This window comes from Protopterus annectens, chromosome 13.part0 (assembly GCF_019279795.1).
Source record: "Protopterus annectens isolate FY-2018-M chromosome 13.part0, PAN1.0, whole genome shotgun sequence".
Lineage (NCBI taxonomy): Eukaryota > Metazoa > Chordata > Ceratodontiformes > Protopteridae > Protopterus > Protopterus annectens.
Genome location: NC_056747.1, coordinates 1,258,106,087 through 1,258,119,332, shown reverse-complemented (window position 1 = coordinate 1,258,119,332; position 13,246 = coordinate 1,258,106,087). Strand labels below are relative to the sequence as shown.

The window sequence follows — 13,246 nt, the reverse complement described above, 5'->3', positions numbered from 1 at the left end:
TCTTGTGATGTAATGCCAGTTCATTGAAAATAATGCTAGCTTCCCGCCTAAGGGTGCTTCTAATTGTTCCCTGGTAGGCGGTGCCAGAGCCAAGTCACTGTGATTGTCCTGTAGTTGTGGTGGCTGTGTCTGTGGTTGTACTTCGCTGGTTGTTACCCTGCCACTGGCGTCCCCTGTAGGCACCCCTGGATTGGCTTCTGCCTCTTGAACGCCTATTCCTGCCTCTCTGATCTCTGGAGAAGTCCGGAAAGGACCAATTCTTGGAGGGCCAATTCCTGCTAAATCTTGGTGGTTGGACCTGTAAGAAATCTTTTACTGTTTGGACAGATTTTGCCTTCTCTTCCATCTTCTTCAGCACCTGTTGTGCAGGAGAACCAAACAAATTGATTTATCCATAGGAGCATCTAATAGTTTGGACTTGACATGGTCTGGTAAGGCCTGCTCTTTTAACCATGCATGCCTTCTGATAACTGTGCCAGTCATGGCTGATCTAAAGGAAGCCTCCAGTGCATCATAGCCGCATTTTAAAGAATGGTTACTGACTTGCTGAATGTTATGTACCATTTCCTGAACAGATTTTTTGTCTAATGGTTCATCAGAGGACAGTTTTTCGGTTAACTGATCTAGCATAAATTCTTGATACTGGATCATGTGAAACTGGCAGTTCAAGGCCCTAGATGAAAGAGTAGCAGAAGTGTAAACTTTTTTACCCCATCTCTCTAAGGATCTGGATTCCCTATCAGAGGGGAGGGGTTTTTTAGCAGAGGTAGCTGCTACAGCCTTAGGTCCTTGGGAGATAGTCTCGGGATCTGCAAAAGGAGCCTTATACCAATGGTAATGCATGTCCGGGACCCTGTAGAATCTATCAGGCTTAGCAGGGGCCGGAGATAGAGAATCAGGAGCAGTACAAGCATCATTAAATGCATCATCTACAACAGAAATAACTGGAGGTATGGCTAAAGGCCTATGTTGTGGTAAATGCAGAAAGGTTCTAAGCCTTTTTCTGGAGTCTGAAAAATCCTGGCCCTGCCACTGAAATTGTTCCCTCATAGCATGCAAGGTTTCCCCAAAGGAAAATTCCTCAGGTGGAGAGGCAGAAGGGATGGACTCTTCAGCATCAGAGTCTTCATAAGGGGAGAAAGGAGCCTCTGGAGGGTCTGTATCATCTGAATCATCAGAGGAATCATCTGTAGAAAGTGGCTGAGGGGGCTCTGCTCTGGGTCTCTTCTCTGGAGGAGGGTGAGAGGCCCTGTCTGGTTGAGGTTGGGATCCCCGGATTAAAGAAATGAGATCCTCTGCTAAACTAAGCATTTGTGAACTAGAGCTAGGCCTGTGAGAGGGGGTCTTAGCAGGCACAGTTTTAGTAGCTTTAGCCCTGGCAAAGGCCTTAATGGACATGGCTGCAGGTGGCCTAGCAGCTCCACGTGCAGGGGTTGAAATATCCAAGGGAATTGTGTCAGATAAATCCTGAGAAACAGCAACAGCAGGTTGGATTTCAGAAGCCGATTCCACCAGGTTGGAAGAGGCCTCGGTAGAAGGGAAGTTTTCGGCTGAAGGAAGAACCGCTTGCTCGGTTTCAGCTGAAACCGAGACACTCGCGGTTGGCTTAACCGCGGTTTCGGCCGAAACCGCGGACCGCGAGCGTCGGTCCTTTTCCTTGCGCTTTTTAGACATTTGCGTAGTCGGAGGATCCGACGGCATAATATAAGCAAAATTAGAGCCGAAAAACTCCTCAGCAAATTCAGACCGACGTCTAAGCGTCCGCCGGTTAAAAGAAGCACAGGCTAGACAAGCTGCTACGTCGTGGTCTGGGCCTAAACAGGGTAAGCAGTAAGAGTGGAAATCTTTATGAGGTATTGTTTCCCACAAGTTAAACAGTTATTCACTTTTTCTGACATCGGCTGAGGCAAGAAAGAGTCCCCAACGGTTCGGTAGTAGTATTCGGTAGTAGTAATCTCTGGTTCTGACCGACCGGCACTTGCGAACAGCTTCTGCTTCGGGTGCCACACGGCAAGAAAGACTGAGGAAAATGGCGTCGGCTGACGCCTTTATACCCGAATAACTGCAGCTATGACGTCGGGTGAAGAGCGACACCAGCCGAGGCCAGACCCAGACTTTGGAATCCGGCCGACCGAAGGGCTGCCTGCCGACAGGACAACCCATTTGTAAGGACTGCAGATGCATCCTTGAAGGACATCGGTTTCAGGGTCAGCAGCAGGGTTCTTGTATAAAAACTGATGGGAATCAGGAACCCTGTAATATCCATCAGGCTTAACAGGAGTAGGAGGAAAAGGAGTCAGAGGTTAAGTTAGCTTCCGAAAAGGCATCATCCACAATATCCAAAACAGGAGAAATAGCCAGGGGTCTATGTTGGGGAAGAAGAAGAAATTCCCTCAGTCTTTTCTTGGATTCCGAATACTCCTGTCCTTCCCAGTGGAAATGTTCCCTCATTTCATGCAAAGTTTCCCCAAAAGAGAAATCCTCAGGGGGAGAAGCTGAAGGAATGGATTCTTCAGCATCAGAATCCTCATAATGAGGGAAAGAATATTCCTGATCAGAAGAAGAAACTGAGGAAACAGAAGCCTGATCAGAGGAATCAAACATCCTGCCTTGGCCTTTTGTCTGGAGGGGGATGTGAACCCCTAATCATAGTAAGTAAATCCTCCGCCATCTTGAGTAACTGTTTCTGTGACTTGGGAGCCGGTTCAGAAGAGGCCTGTGTTGAAGTCTTTGATTTAGAAGAAGTCTTTGCCTTTGCCTTTACTAGTAGCTGAGTAGGCCTGAAAACCCCTTCGGAAGCCGGTACCTGCACAGCAGCTCCGGACCCATCCAAAGGAGCATTGTCCGAAGGTCCTGCAACAGAAATATTTAAAGGCCTGGTTAGCTCCTCATGAGAGTCCGTTTCGGCCGTCGGTTCTGAAATGGCCGACGACAGGGGCTGCAAAAGCACCTCACTGACGACGGCTGAACCTGAAGCTGGCTCTGCTTGTGCGCTATCATCAGATTTGGACCTCGGAGGCCTGTCTTTATCCTTGCGACGTTTGTGAACTCCGGTAGCCGGAACCGTATCAGACGACATCTTGTAGTTAAAGCGCCTACCGAAGTAATGAAAAGCAAAATCGTACCTTCGCTTAATTGTACGTTGATTGAATCTAGCACATAACCGACAACTAGTTACGTCGTGGTCAGGGCCTAAGCAAGGAATACAGTAAGAATGAAAATCCTTATGAGGTATTTGCTTCCCACATGAAATACAATTATTAACTTTTTCTGACATCGGAGTGGAGCAAGAAAAAAAAAGTTTCCCCAATGGGGTACTTCGCTTTGAGTGGAGAAGTCAGTCTTCGGACTGAAGTATATAGAAAAATTAGTCCGGAGTCAGCCGCCCGGCACTTGCGAACTGCTATCACCGCACGGCAAGAAAGACTGGAGAAGATGGCATCAGCTGTCAGCTTTATACTCCTGGCGCTCTGACGTCAGGGAGCATGGTGAACAGCAGATGCCGGACCCAGACTTTGGGATTCTGGCTGACCGAGGGCTGCCTGCCGGCAGGGGAGAACCCTACAGTCATGACTGCAACAGTGAAACACGATGAACATCCCTGTAATACCTGGCAGGTTTCCTGGGAGCTGGGGGTAGAGAGTCAGGGGCCAGGCTAGATTCCTGGAAGGCAACATCTACAATGTCCAGTACAGGAGGGATAGCTAGAGGCCTGTGTTGAGGTAGGAGTAAGAATTCCCTAAGCCTCTGTTTGGAGTCAGAGTAATCCTGGCTTTCCCAGTGGAAATGCTCCCTAAGAGTATGCAAAGTTTCACCAAAAGAGAAATCCTCTGGAGGGGAAGCAGAGGGAATGTAGTCCTCCATCAGAATCCTCATAGGTAGATCAGGGCAACTCCTGCTCATCACAGAAAACAAATTTCAGAATCCTGATAAGAAGAATCCAAAGGAAAATCAGTTCTAGGTCTCTTAAAGGGAGAAGGGTGGCTTCCCCTGATTAGAGTAATAAGGTGTTCAGCCATTCTTATTTGTTTTTTAGGCATAGGGGTCTGACCATGTGGTCTGGGCGGTTTTCTAGGCTTGGATAGAGTTTTAGGCCTTGAAGATGGCGTCTGTTTAATATGCAAGTCAGAAGGCCTGAATACACCCTCAGAAGCCGATGCCTGCATAGCGGCTCCAAACCCATCCAAGGTAGAGACATCCGCAAGTTCGAGTCGAAAAAGCATCTCGCGGCATACCGGACTTCTCAATGGGTCTCAGTAGAGGCCTGCGAATCAGAAATAGTGAGCTTCAGGGGTTGCAAAAGCACCTCACTGAGTACCGGCAAACTGGCAGACTAGCTTAGAAGCGTCATCGGCATCTTTGGACCGATGCAGTCTGAGTTTTTTCGGAATGTTGGTATTCGGGTGGCTTACCGAAGCCATTTCTGGATAATTGAAGAGTACCAAAATATTTAGATGCGAAAATGAACAGACGACGAATAGTTTGAAGTTTGAATAAGGCACAAAACCAACAGCAAGGTACGTCGTGGTCTGGGCCTAAGCAAGGAATAAAGTACGAATGAAAATCTGAGGTATTTGCTTTCCAGAAGAAATACAAATCTTAACTTTTATTGACATTCGTTTAGAGCAAGAAAAAGTTTCCCCAACGGGGTACTTAGTTGAAAACTTTGCATCTTAAACTCGAAAATGAACATTTCAGGAGTTGGCTGACCGGCACTTGCGAAAGTACAGTTTTGTACCTACCATAAATGTAGATGTCCGATAGGTATGCATCTGCAGTCCTTACATATGGGTTGCCCTGCCCTCAGGCAGCCCTTCGGTCGGCTGTCGCCCTTTCCCCCTGACGTCAGAGCGCCTGGGGTATAAAAGCGTCAGCCGATGCCATCTTCCTCAGTTTTTCTTGCCCCAGATGCCAGGTGCCCTCTAATGAAGGCTAAATTTGGAGAGATGCAAAAAATTCCAAACATGCACAGTAATATGAAACAAATACACCATAAAAGATAACCCCAGCTAGCTAGAAGAGATAAATACTCTAGTAATACCACAGAGGGGTAGGAGGGAGGGAAAACCTGACTGCAGATGCATACCTATCGGACATCTACATTTATGGTAGGTACAAAACTGTACTATGTCCTTCAAGGATGCAGCTGCAGTCCTTGCATATGGGTAGAATACCTTAGCCAAGCTGGGGGTGGTAGGACCTAAGAAAAGGATGGTGTAGCTAAAATACCCTGCAGGACTGCAGTAGCAAAGCCTGCTCTGGATCTGGAATATAAAGGTAAGTTGTAATGCTTGGAAAATGTATGCACGGAGCTCCATGTAGCAGCTTCTAAGATGTCCTTTGTAGCCACTCCTCTTAAGAAGGCTGTGGAGGTGGCTGTGGCTCTGGTGGAATGAGGTCTAATGTTGGCTGGCACAGATTTGCCATGAAAAGAGTAACAGAATCGAATGCAATTCCCTATCCATTTTGAAATTGTCTGTTTGGAAATTGCTTTTCCTTGTACACCAGCAGCATATGCTACAAAAAGCTGGTCAGTTTTCCTGTAAGTCTTAGTTCTGTCCAAGTAGTAGCGCAACTGTCTGTGAACGTCCAGGGTATGAAGAAGTTTCTCTCCTTTATTTTGTGGATTTGGAAAGAAGGTAGGCAGGTGAATAGCTTGGTTCAGTGAGACCCTGGATACCACCTTTGGCATGAATGAAGGATTGGTTCTCAATGAGATTCTGTCCTGATGAAAAGTAAGAAATGGTTGTACTGCCATGAGGGCCTGTAACTCAGATACTCTTCTTGCTGAGGTTATGGCCAGAAGGAAAGCAGTCTTCCAAGACAGGTACTATAGTTCTGCAGATGCTGCTGGTTCAAAGGGAGGTAGAGTTAATTTTTCCAACGAAGTTAAGGTCCCATGTAGGCACTGGTGGTTTCCTTGGAGGGTTGATGTTTTTTATCCCTCTTAGAAACTGCTTTAGCAGCGGATGAGAAAATACAGGTGGATCAGTGTTGTACTCTGCTGAAATTGCTGAAGCATGAATTTTTATGGAAGAGTAAGAAAGGCCATTATGGAGCATTTCTGCCAAGTATTCCAGGATATGTGGAATGCTCATTACTGTTGGATCTTGGCCCTTTGTGGAGTTCCAAGTGCGAAATCTTTTCCATTTTGCTGAATATGCCTTTCTTGTGGAAGGCCGCCGAGCTTCCTTGATGATATCCTTTACCCTTTTGGATAGTTTATCCAGGCGAGGAGTCAAGGTATTTTCCAGGCTGACAACTGCAAGGTTTTTAGGCTGGAGTGCAGAGTTTTGTAATTGTGCTGTGTCAGAAGAAGTGGCCATTGTGGTAGAGGCCACGGTTTCGTGAGTGACAAGCTCCTTAACAGTGGGTACCAGTGTTGTCTTGGCCAGTCCGGAGCTATGAGAATCACTTTTGGTTGTCCTGTCCTGATCTTCAGTAAGACCTTGGTCATTAACGGAAGAGGTGGAAATGCATATACTGTTAGAGTATTCCAGCTGAAAGAGAGGGCGTCCACCTTCAATGCTTGTGGGTGGTATGTCCTTGTGCAGAATTTCTTCAGTTGATGGTTGTGGTGGGAGGCAAAAAGATCCATGTCCGGCGTTCCCCATGATTGTGTTATTTGAAGAAAGGTGTCTGGGTGCAGCATCCATTCGTGTGGATCCATGATGTTTCTGCTTAGGCTGTCCGCCAGTACATTGTCTTTGCCTGGTACAAACTGGGATTGCAGCTCTATATTGAGTTTTAGGGAAAGTTCCCAAAGATTCATTGCCAGCCTGCAAAGAGGGTAAGAATGGGTACCTCCTTGCTTGTTTATGTACCACATAACTGTGGTATTGTCTGTCTTTATTAGCAGGTGGCCTTGATGTAGGAAGTGCTTGAAGGCCTCGATTGAATGCATCACTGCCAGCATTTCCTTTTGGTTTATGTGTAGGCTTCTGTTTGTGTCCATTGTCCTTGAATGCATCTGCCCTCCATGTGCGCTCCCCATCCATGGTCTGAGGCGTCCGTTGTAATGGTTTGGCTGATATTTGGTTTGCTGAAAGGCAGACCCATGTTTGACTGGCTTGCTTGAGCCCACCACAGAAATTCTTTTTGAAGGCATGGAATAAGGGGGATCAAAGCTTCTAGGCTGTGACTGTGTTGAGACCATAGACTCCTTAGGTAGCATTGTAGTTTCCTCATATGCAGCCTTGCTTGTGGAATCAGAAGAATGCAAGATGCCATGAAACCCAGGGCCGGCAGGATTTTCCTTGCAGTCAGTTGGGTTTGTTTTGTCATGTTTCTGAAATAATCCGGTAGTTCTTGTTTTTCTTCTGTGAGAAAAGCCATTTGGGTGGTTGTATCTAGTTTTGCACCCAGAAAAATTATTCTCTGGGATGGAACAAGTCTTGATTTCTAAATGTTGACTGTGTATCCCAAAGCCTGAAGTAGGCGGATGGCATAATTCAAGTGTTTTACCAATGTTTGTTGGCTGTCCGCTTGTATAAGGCAGTCGTCCAGGTATGGGTATATTTGAATCCCCTGAAGTCTGCAATGTGCAATTACTGATGCCAGGCATTTCGTGAATACTCTGGGCGCAGTAGATAAGCCAAAGGGCAATGCTGAGAATTGATAATGCTCTGAACCTGCAAGAAATCTGAGGTGTCTTCTGCAACTTTGTCTGATAGGGACATGCAGGTATGCCTCCTTGAGGTCTAGAGTTACCAGCCAGGACCCCTTGCCCAGCATGGGAAGGAGTTGCTGTAAGGTCAGCATTTTGAATTTTGGCACAATGAGGTAAGTATTTAGTGCGGACAAGTCCAGAATAGGCCTCCATTGCTTTTCTTTTCTTGGGACAAGGAATAGTCTGGAATAAAATCCTTGGCCTTGTTCTAAGAGAGGAAACTTTTCTATTGCTTTCATTTGCAGTAGGTTGGAAATTTGCTTGAAAGCCTCTGTCCTTTGATTCTGTGGCAGATTTGGCATGCCTTGTCTTTTTGGTAATGTATGAAAATGGAATCTGTATCCTTTGTCTATTTGCAGTATCCATTTGTCCCTTGTAATAATGTGCCAATTTTCTGAGAATAAAGATAGCTTTCTGCCCAAAGATGCTTCCAATTGAGCCCTGGTTGGCGGGGTCAGATTCAAGTCATTGAGTTTGTCCTTGTGCAGCAGGTGTAGGTCCTGCACTACCTCTTTGGTTAGGAGGCTGCCACTGACGTCCTCTGTAGGAGCCTCTAGCTTGCCCTCTACCTCTGGCACGCCTATTTTTGCCTCTGAAATCTGTCTGGAAAGGACCAATTCTTAGAAGGCCAATTTCTGCTGAATCTTGGTGGTTGGACCTGGAGAAAATCTTTGACTGTCTGTACTGACTTAGCCTTTTCCTCAAATTTCTTTAAGACCTCTTGAGCCGTGGAACCAAATAACTTTTGTTTTTCCAGGGATGCATCCAGAAGCTTTGCTTTAACATGATCTGGCAGTGTTTGTTCCTTCAGCCAAGCATGTCTACGTATGACTGCACCTGTCATTGCTGACCTACATGAAGCTTCCAATGCATCATAACCACACTGTAAGAAAAGGTTGCTAACCTGCTGGGAGTTATGCACCAGATCCTGAAGTGCCTTGCGATCTAGGGGTTCAGGAGAGGATAGTTTTTTATGCAATTCATCTAACAGATATTCTTGATACTGTATCATATGGAATTGACAATTCAATGCTCTCACAGAAAGAGTGGAAGTGGTGTACACTTTTTTACCCCATCTCTCGAAGGCCCTGGATTCCCTTTCAGAAGGAAGTGGGTTCTTAGTAGTGGAGGTTGCAACCCATTTAGGCCCCTGGGAAATAGTTTGAGTCAGCTAAGTGGCCCTTGTAAAGGAATAGATGTGTGCCCGGGACCCTGTAGTACCTGTCGGGTTTGGCAGGAGCCAGAGGGAGGGAGTCTGGGGAAATACTAGACTGAGTACACATCCTCTATGACATTTAAAACAGGAGGAATAGCCAAAAGTCTATGCTGAGGCAAATGCAAAAAAGTCCTTAACCTCTTCCTGGAGTCAGAGAATTCCTAGCCCCGCCATTTAAAATGCTCTCTCATGGAGTGAAGGGTCTCCCCAAAAGACAACTCTTCGGGGGGGGGGGGGGGGGCCGAGGGAATAGATTCCTCTGCATCAGAATCCTCGTAGGCCGGAAAGGCCTCCTCCTGGTAATCTGAAAGGGCAGAGTCATCTGAGGCCTCATCAGAGGACTGGGGATCTGTCTGCTCAACCCTGGGCCTTTTGTCTGGAGGAGGTTGAGAGCCCCTGTCTGGGTGTGGCTGAAAGCCCCTGATTAAGGAGATAAGGTCCTCAGCTAAGCTTAAAATTTGTGAACCTGTAGAAGATCCCTGAGGAATAGCCTTGGGAGGGAGAGATTTTGGCTATTTAGCAGCTTTAGCACGAGTAAAAGCCTTAATGGACATGGATACAGGAGGCCTGGCTGCCCCACGTGCTGGGGTAGTTTTGCCCACAGAAATGGTGTCTGATATCTCCGGAGCACCGGTTTCAGAAGGTAATTCTAAGACCGACCCAGTGGAAGCCTCCGGTACCGGAGGTTGTGCGGTGTCATCAGTCGGAATCGGTAGAGATTTGGTTTCAGCAGAGACAGAGACACTAGCGGTAGGCCTGGGCGTGGAGTCAGCCGGAACCACGGACCGCGTGTGTCGGTCCTTCTTACTTTTTTTTGGGTAAATGAGCTGTCGGAAGCTCCGACAGCATTTTATAACAGTAAATATGCCCAAAATATTCCTCTGCAAACTCTGCCCGACGCCTAAGAGTGCGTCTATTGAAGGAAGCACAGGCTGTACAGGCCGAGACGTCGTGGTCTGGGCCTAGGCAAGGTAAGCAGTAAGAGTGGAAATCCTTATGAGTTATTGGTTTCCCACATTTTAAACAATTAACTTTAACCGTTTGATCTGACATCGGCTGAGGCAAGAAAGAGTCCCCAACGGGGTACTTAGCTTTTATGAAGACTTCGGTAGCTGAAATCACAGGAGCTGGCTGACTGGCACTTGCGAACTGCTTCTGTTTCGGGCACCGTGCGGCAAGAAAGACTGAGGAAGATGGCGTCGGCTGACGCTTTTATACCCCAGGCACTCTGACGTCGGGGAAAAGGGCGACATCAGCTGACACCGGACCCAGACTTTGGAATCCGGCCGACCGAAGGGCTGCCTGAGGCAGGACAACCCATATGTAAGGACTGCAGGTGCATCCTTGAAGGACATCTGCTTTGGGCACCGCACAGCAAGAAAGACTGATGTAATGGCGTTTGCTGCATGCTTTATACCCCTGACTACCTGACATCATGGAAGATGAGACAGCAACCAACGCAGGACCCAAGACTTTGTTAATCAGGCCGACTAAGGGCTACCTGCAAGCAGATAACCCAAATGTAATGACTGCAACAGTGAAACACGAAGAACATCTTGTTTGATTGCAATCTTAAGGGGAATATCCTGTTTGAAGGCAGGTAGGTGAGACAGTAGGATGCATCAAAGTGTGCTCCTATGAAGTTCAACTGTAAGGGATGTAGCTGATTTCTGCACGTTGATCGTGATGCCCGGTTAAGGGCTAGATGGTAGCAGCTAGTACCCGGCTTGCAGGAGTAGATGCCTAGTTGATGCGGTTAGGAGCCTGTCTAGGTAAGGAAGCTGATTGAAATCCATACAGTCTCAAGTGAGCTGCTTCTACTGCCATGCATTTGGTGAACACTAGCTAGAGAGAGTTCCTTAATTTAAGTTTCTCTGTAGTCCGGTCAAGTGTGCCAGATATCTCATTGATCACAATGCAAAGGTCAATGACATGTAAACCTGCTTGACAAGTCTTCCCAAAGACCTAGACTCCCTGTCAGGGGGATGGACAGTGGAGTTACTCTGCTAGCTCCTTCTTGGTGGCTCCCTTAACCATGGCACCTACAGGGATACCTTTTGTCCAATGCTGTGTCAGTGGGAGTGCTAAGGATCCCAACTGTTTCCACAGCATCTGGCTCCTTCCACGACCTACAGGAGACAAGGTCAAGAAGGTCATCCTGCAGGGAAGGGACAACCAAGATGTAGACGGGCCAGACATGAAGGCTTCCAAAAATACAGATTCCTCCTGGATAGGGTTTTGGGCAGACCATCCACCTTTCTGGATACGGATTTAAAGAAAGTCTCCAAAAACGACATCTTCAGGTGGAGATCTTGGTGACCCTTTCCAGTCATCTTGGTCAGTTTCTTCAGTGAGAGATTCCTAAGGAAAATCCAGTGCCTCCTTTTGTATTCTTACGAGGGACCTCCTCGGTGGGATGCCCCAGGGAGGTATCGGAAGAGACGAAGGGTCCCAAAAATGGAACTTGTTGGAAGCTCTTCAATGCTGGCTGTCCTGGAGGGGGGAAGAGAGAATGAACATAGGATCCAAAGCAGGGCTGGGACACTGATCAGACGTGAGTCGAGGCTCTTCCAAGTAGAGGGAGAACCCTCGGCCACCTTGAAGACTCAAAGAGATTCACAAGTCTACAGCCATTTCCTTTGGAGCTGAAACTCCTGGAGAAGAAAACACCCACCCTGAGGGGGAACTGTCAAATGCCAAAGCTCCATGGAGAAGCAACAACTTCGAAAGCTTAGCTGAAGTCAATCCCTTGGATAAGATGTAGAGGGCTTCAGGTTCAGAGAGCCGTTTTACTCTGACAGTCTGAGCCAAATGGGACAGGGAGATGGTCGAAATGAAACACTTCAAGATCAGACCTCTTTACTCATTCCCTTCGGATCAGAGGCCTTTGAAACAAGTGGTTGGACTGGAGAAGGAGCAACTGGAATTAAAGGCAGAAGGACAGCTTACAGGTCGGGGGGGGGGGGGGGGCTGGCAAAACCCCATCTGGATTTGTGTCCTGAGAAATTTCATCATTCTATCAACCTCAGTTTCCGAAAGACTGCGGGAAGACCTGATGGATGAGGTGGTGGAGGAAGGCCTGGAAGCTCTTCCCCAATGACTGGAACCCAGTCTTGATACACAAAAAAGCAATTGCTGGAGCCATGAACATTTATTGCTTTCTACGTGGACTCTACATTAAAAACGGTTACTAAAACTGTGTGGCTCCCACAACTACTTTATCATTGGATTTAGTTCTGTTGCTGCTGGATTTATCACTTGTACCTAGTTTTTGTTTCTTGGATCCCAGTGTCAGAGGGAGAGGCTCTGGGGAGGTCCAAATGGTAATTGGAGAAACAGTTGTAGGATTGAAGGATTCGGATCCAAGGTAGTCTTGACCCTTTTTTGGCAGTTCAGCCATATGTAAAGAAACCTTATCAGAAGAATGCTTTGTGTTCTCGGGACTCGTTTTGCTTCTTGGGGGCTTGAGCCCCTGAAGTGCTAAGAGAAGAAGCAAAGGCAGAAAGTTTGAGTATTAACTTGTTCCTCCTGTCACTGTTTGCAGACTGATCGAAGACAGAGCAAATGGAGCAAGAAGACTCCAAATGTTTAGGGCCTAAGCAGTAAACATACTCCGTGGGCACCAGATTGAGGAATCTTGTGCTCACAGGAAGTACATTTTAAAACCAACTGGTTTCTCGGACATTTTTAAAGTTGAGAGAGAAAGTGAGGAAAGTTAAAGTACAGAACAGGAAACAAGAGATTTAAACTACGAATAAGATACTTTATATAAAGTAGGGCAAGACAGGTTAGAAAAACAAGAAAGCCACGAAAGCAAAGATAGAAATGCACAAAAAACACTAACCCACTAGGAGTGAGAGATTTGCAATACCAGTCCGTTTTGAGTGGCAAATGAGATTTGAATTAATCTGGGGGAATGAGGCATCATGAGTAAGGGGAGAAGCTAGAGAATCAGATTCAAACCCACAGGTTGGGAAATTAACAAAAATTACATCAGATTTTTAAAATTAGTCAAAGCAGCAATAAGCAAAGCAATAAATTACCCACAAACTTTACTCTGCAGAAACTCAATATACTGGAACCATGTCCAATATCAATGGTGGCAAACCAGATCGGAGGAGTTGGGGATGGTGTAGAGCATTATGGGTAGAAGGAGCTTGACATACGGATCAAGCTCTTGGAAACGCAGCCAAACTGGATCCCAGGGTCAGACCAGTAACCCATCAGTGATGAACAATGCAAACTACATCAGATACAGGAAATAAAATTAGTAGAAAAATGTCTAAAACCTATCCAAAAAATTTATCTCTTATCTGACCAAAGAACACATAGCCAAGACAACTGCATCTGTAGTGCTGAGT

At 46.6% G+C, this 13,246-nt stretch overlaps 1 protein-coding gene across 1 annotated transcript in view; it reads right to left on the bottom strand.

Moving 5' to 3' along the window:
- KPNB1 (karyopherin subunit beta 1) overlaps positions 1-13,246 on the bottom strand; it is a 2,271,876-nt gene that overhangs the window by 325,088 nt on the left and 1,933,542 nt on the right. The gene's annotated exons all lie outside the window — the stretch shown is intronic.